The 6,615-nt window shown below is 32.4% G+C and overlaps 1 protein-coding gene across 3 annotated transcripts in view; it reads left to right on the top strand.

Moving 5' to 3' along the window:
* LOC111043583 (uncharacterized protein CG7065) overlaps positions 1-6,615 on the top strand; it is a 39,321-nt gene continuing 32,706 nt past the window's right edge. For 2 of the 3 annotated variants that reach the window (XM_039421803.1, XM_039421795.1), the window contains exon 1: positions 1-223. The gene's annotated coding sequence lies outside the window, so the exon portion shown is untranslated. The remainder of the gene's footprint in view (positions 224-6,615) is intronic. The other variant, XM_039421808.1, reaches the window with a different exon arrangement.

The following is a 6,615-nucleotide window of genomic DNA, read 5'->3' as shown; positions in this document are numbered from 1 at the left end:
AATCGCCATTTTGGCATTACCGTCCTTTCCTGTCGTGTAGGCCTATGGTTTTGGATTTAGAACTATGCTTTCTGTAATCAATGCCGTAGCAGTAGCAGCAAATATTAATATTTGTGTAAAGTCGAAATTTAAACCCTGTTTTACAAGTATATTCCTCCATTTTTAAGACTTTGTTATTTTTGATCTATCAGTGAGTTTGTTCTGGAGTGTACTTTATTGATCGGTAAGTTCAAAAACCTCTTTCATAAATGAGTTTATTGATAATAATTATTATAAGGTTTTCCATCGACGTTATTTAATAATGTATCCGTAAATTTTAATAATTCCGCAATATCCTTCTCAATACCTAACTGGATTATCAAATTAAAAGATGTAGGCCTAACTTATTGTATTCGTTATAAGCTACAATACCAAGTAGCCTACAGTAGTTAGACCTACCTACGTAATTTACATGAAATAATTATATTGGTGTAGTGCTTCTTGCTTTTCCTAGGACTACGTTAGAATTTAGTTAAATCGGCTTGACTTGTGTGCATTAGTAATTTTTTTTTTAAAACCCTAATCTAAATGCTCTGTACAAACTGATCGTAATAATCCCCGGAGCATAGCCCAGCTTTCCATATGATAACGAGCATCTTTTACAAAACCATTCTCCCCTCCAGTATGGATAATAATCAACCTATTATTTTTTAATTCGATTTTGTACCAACTTCAAAATCATCTATTCCTTTCAACAAAATAGTTTGGTTTCAGCCGGAAATTTAACGCCAGGTAGGCTATATGGGAATATTTACCTACAGTACCTACTTTACGTAATAATATTTACGTACGAATAAATGCTTCAATAAATTCTTCAATTACCTAATTACCTACGTAATTTACATGAAATGATTATATTGGTGTAGTGCTTCTCGCTTTTTCCAGGACTACGTTAGAATTTAGTCAAAACGGCTTAACTTGTGTGCATCATTAATGATTTTTTTTTAATAACCCCAGATTCAAATGCTCTGTACCAAGTAATCTTAATAATCCCCAGAGCATAGCCCAACTTTTCATATCAGGGGGTCAATACAAGGGGTCCTAGTGAAATTTTTCATTTTTTTTTAGTTATCTACAGTAATCGATAGCTGAAAGTGGAAAAATCTAGTATGCAAGAGGTGGTAAGCGTAAGCACGGTCTATAAAAATACTGGTCATTTGTTCAATGAATATTGCTTGGCTTTGAATTGTAAAATAAATTCTTCCCACAGAATAATAATATTTAGATTCCAACTAGGTACTGAATTCAGGGCCTTTGATATTCAGAGATTTTGATATGCGCCCCCTCCCAAGTATAACGCGGTAAGGTATTATAAGTTAAAAGTAAAGCTACATTGCTCTTCCAGGATAGCTTCCATTATGGGCTGCATCCTCTCCTTAATAATCATGCTATAGATTTTGTAAGCAAGTAAGAGTTTAGCAAGCTGATTCCTCTATAGTTGTCACAGGAACTTCTTAGTCCAGTCAATATAGACATAAAAAAGGAGGTGTGCTTGCAATTTATATTGTAGTTCAGATTTTTTAATTTGTTATGTGGATACATGAGAGAAATCCAGAACTTCGTATTTTCAATTCATTTTCCAGTTTTCAGCTATTTCTGCCAAATCCAGTAATAAAAAATTGGCTCTAGCCTTTGTTTTAGATTATAAAATTCTGAATAAAATGAGATTATTCGCAACTCATTATCTCCAATAAGTACTGAGTTATGATTTTCCAAAAATGAGTAAATTTTAAAGAAAAAATCAAGTTGATGAATTATAGTTTTTGATCAACAATATCAATAGCTTGTCCCAAGCTGGGTGATAAAACTTCTTATCTTATACTCTTTTCTAACCTTGTATTATGCAGGTTAAAACCTATTTAATTTTAAATTTCCGTTGATATTCCTAAATAGAAAAATTTTCAATTTATTTTAAATTGAAAAATTTAATTTATTTTTTATTGAAAAATTTTATATTTAGGAATATCAACGGAAATTTAAAAATAAATAGGTTTTAGCCTGCAGAATACAAGGCTAGAAAAGAGTTTGAGATAAGAAGTTTTATCACCCAGCTTGAGACAATAAAGCGACCAAGAACGACTTGCAGGAGCAGTGGGCGCGCACAGGCTCACTCAATGACTGCAAAAATATACGCCTCTGCTATATGCGTAGAGTGACTGTATTCACCAAAGTTTAGTCAGTGAACGTCAAGATTTTATTGTTTTTGCCACAATTCACACTACACATATAATTAATGAGTTATACATATAAATGGATTGATAGGAAAATGGTTCAAGACTTTCAACGTGAAGGTGAAATAAAGGAATGGAAATGGAATATCATCAAGAATTTAAAATTAAATAGGTTTTAGCCTGCAGAATACAAGGTTAGAAAAGAGTATAAAATAAGAAGTTTCATCACCCAGCTTGTACAATGAAGCGACCAATGACGACTTGTACGTTGCAGGAGCAGTGGGCGCGCACAGGCTCACTCAATGACTGCAAAAATATACGCCTATGCTATATGTGTAGAGTGACTGTATTCACCAAAGTTTAGTCAGTGAATGTCAAGTTTTTATTGTTTTTGCCACAATTCACACTACACATATAATTAATGAGTTATACATAGAAATGGATTGATAAGAAAATGGTTCAAGACTTTTAACGTGAAGGTGAAATAAAGGTACTTGAACCGATAATTTCGGGACGGTAATCATTATACGACCGTGGCGCCCCCCTAGCCGCGGCGCCCGGTGCGGCCCTGATTGAATTGTTGATTTTTAGATTGGGAGCTTCAAACTCTTTTAGAGGATTACCTTTTGTCCCAATGCCTTATGTATCATAACAAGTTACAAGAATAAGAACAATTTTGAATAATAAAAAAAATGAATTATTGAACCATTTATTATGGAAATTTTATAATTAAAAAATCGAAAACCTGAATTTACATATTATTTGAATCAGAATATTGTTTTTAATAAGCATAATGCATGATTTTGTTATGAGCAGATTGGGATATTTCAAATGTACCGCCATAAAGACCCCACATAATGGCCGCTCCATAAGGTACACGAGTGGCATGACCTGTATTTATAGACCTTGGAGCGTAAGCAAGGTCTATAAAATACAGGTCATGACACTATTATTGTGAGCAGCCATTTAATGGGGTCCTAGTTCACCAATTTTCAAATTTATCAGCTGTTATCATTATGGATTGAACAACATGATTTGTTATTTTGTAATATTGTTCAATGGATATTGCTTGGCTTTGAATAAATTGTTCCGAAAGAATAATAATAAATTAGATTCCAAACTAGGAACTGAATTGTTGATTTTTAGATTCAATTGATTGGGAACTTAAAACTCTTTTTGAAATTGGCCTCGCATATTACTGTCTTGTCCCAATGCCTTTTGAAGCATAATCCTTGATTTACAAGACTAAGAACATTTTTTAATAATTCAAAGCATTTATTATTGAAATTTCATAATTAAAAAATTGAAAACCTGAATTCACAAATTATCTAAACTAGAATATTGTTTTTAAAATGCATAATTTTGTTACGAGCAAATTGAATTGGATTTTCAAATGTACCGCCATAAAGACCCCATAAAATGGCTGCTCACAATAATAGTGTCATGACCTGTATTTTATAGACCTTGTGCCGGTTGCACAGCAACCGGTTAAATTTTAACCGTGATTGATTTAACTAGAACCAACCAGAGAAGCCGTCTTTTCAAAAACGCCTTCTCTGATTGGTTCTTGTGAAATTAACCACGGGTAAAATTTAACCGGCTGTTGTGCAACCGGGCCCTTGAGCGTAAGTCTTATCAGTGCTGACATCTGGTGTAAAATTTTTTAACTACATTCTCAAACAGCAATGATAACGAGCATCTTTTACAAACCCCTCTACCATTCATAATAATAAACCTATGGTATTCTTTTTAATTCGATTTTGTACCAACCTCAAAATCATCTACCGTATTCCTTTCAATAAAATAATCGGGTTTCAGCCGGAAACTTAACACCAGGTATATGGGAATATTTCGTTAAGAAACTTAACCTACACCCTAACGACAAGAATATATTGCTTTCAATGTCAATAAATTTGAATAGTTCTTGAAACTGGACACCCAACAGATTGTGGCAATAATAGAGATGTTTCAAAATATGTACTGTAGCCTAACCTTTATACATTGGAGTAAATTTCTATTGGAATGAAGTATTTATATCACTTATTTGCTTTATAAATTTTTCAATGCCTATTCAAATAGCTGGTAAATATGTGTTTTCAATTGAGATGAAAAATAAGTGTGAGTAGTTTGGCGCATTTACTTGAGTATTTCCATGGCGTTCTATTCGGTGTTAACTTGACATTGAAAAATATGGTAAAATAATATTTAAATTCTTGCTAATCTCTTAAGCGGCCTTGCAGCTGGGTAGCTGACAGACATTAAAACAATATTTTCGCTACGGTAATATTTAGGGATGTGTCGATGTGTGTCTATTATCTAGAATAGTTCCACAGAATCATTCATCGCCGTATTAAGTTACCTAATAATAATAATGCTTTTATTAACACGAGAGTTTTTACAAATATAGAGGTCTGTACAGAAAAAAAGATGATAGATTTATATCTCAACTTTTATCCTGTTTTAGTTATAATGTAATATTTGACATACATTACAGTCTACAGTCTCCTTCAAATAGGTTTTTAGACACTACAAGGTGGTAGTCCCCCGCCGCGCGCCTGGTAGGAAGGCTCTTATATGATAATTTTTTTTTTCTGTTTTAAATAATGAATTTTAAACTATTTCTTCGTTTCTATTCTATCATTTATACATTCTTATACGCTCTAGCTCAGAACCAATCTGTCAATTTCTCGAATAGTGATTAGTGAAGCTGTTAGTTTTTTCATCTTTCAATATTTTCAGTTTGAAGTATTCGTATGGAATTGAAATAAATGTCAACCATTCTTATTTCATCCTGTCAAACCTACCAAAGAGCTATTCATTTTGAGAATCTAGTCAAATATTATAAATATGACTCATTTGTTCTACTTCCGGTTCATTTCTTATTATGGCAAGGGTACCTATTCATGCAAATTGTATTGCAAAAATAAAATCACGACACTGCTGAGAGGAATTACTATAATATAGGCCTAACATATTAAAAAATGTTACCAAGATATATTGTAATTGGATTACCGGAGTATATGAAAATTATACCCGTAACTCTGGTATAATTTTCGTCTGGAATAAGTTTTTGAAATAATTTCAGTGAAGTGAGATATTTTTATAAATAAAAATGAATGAGTTGATAAGCTGGCCGGATTTATCAGTTTAACTGTAATGTTTAGACAATCCAATACATGTACAGTGACGTAAATGAATACTCCCATTGTCATGTAGTACCTACCAAAATGATTACAAAAGGAATACCATACACAAAATTATATTTTTGAAAAATTTCTTGAAAACTTCTGCATTACTGAAAGAGTTGTGAACTATTTTACCTAAATATCTAGATTGAGAAGTTCAAGATGAGTTATAAATACAATATTATTATTGTACATGTGACAAATTTCTATATTGTACTGAAAGAATTTGGGAAGTTGCATTTTTGACTATTCTTATTACTTGGTGCATCAAGTAATTTCATGATGACTTTCACGATGCATCCAATCAAAGCATTAAGAAGGTATTCTGGGCTGTCTTGGTGTTTTTTTAAATATTTTACAAAAAAGTTTGTGTTAAAAGGGAACAGCTTATTTTAAGTTTGAATAGTGTTAACTGTTCACAAAAAACACAAACAAATTGAATGAATGTCAAGAGTTCAACAACATTTTACGCAGTCTTTTTAACAAATCCTTCGCAATTCACAACAACATGGACATACAGTATTTGAACTCATTTCTCTAACAAGATATCTAGATGGCATTACGGCCCAACCAAGCCAAGCTGTATCTACGCAGGCAATTGTTCTCTACATTGTCGATTAACATATTTCGTTTTCAAATCATAATGTATAATGTGAAATATTATTTCACTTATCATCCTCCATTATTCTTCATTCCAACCATAATGGGATTGGAAACAACAACTTCAGTGTTTTTTTTCTTGACGACTCCGTTAAAGAAATCTACATATTGTGTGAAACCTTCAAATGAATGATCGCAATGATAACGATTTCTGGGTGCCGGAAGTTTTTCTTTTGAACGATGTACGTTTAATCTATTAAATCTTCTAATCATGTGGTAAGTACTCGATACATTTTTATGTGTTATTAATTCTTTGTTGTATCATGAAGATTAGTGTATTAAAAAAAATTGCTTGACGTGACAAACTATAAAATGTGTTTTTCCTCGACCATATATTTCTAACTGGAAGATTGATTCTAGGTATAATTCAAAGGTTTGCAAGATTTTTATATGTAATTGAATCTTGGATCAAGGGTTGTCAGGTATCAATCCTTCTATATAGAAATACTTTTATCACTAAGAGCATGCTGAGCTGCCTTATTTGGGTAAATTCTAATGCGGATATCTGGTGATCTGTTTCGCGGAAAATCGTTGCGAAGCACGGTTCATCGCCACGTGGT

The sequence above is a fragment of the Nilaparvata lugens genome, chromosome 1 (genome assembly GCF_014356525.2).
Source record: "Nilaparvata lugens isolate BPH chromosome 1, ASM1435652v1, whole genome shotgun sequence".
NCBI classification, from domain to species: domain Eukaryota; kingdom Metazoa; phylum Arthropoda; class Insecta; order Hemiptera; family Delphacidae; genus Nilaparvata; species Nilaparvata lugens.
The sequence above is the reverse complement of the archived record's forward strand: the minus strand, read 5'-3'. Positions and strand labels throughout refer to the sequence as shown.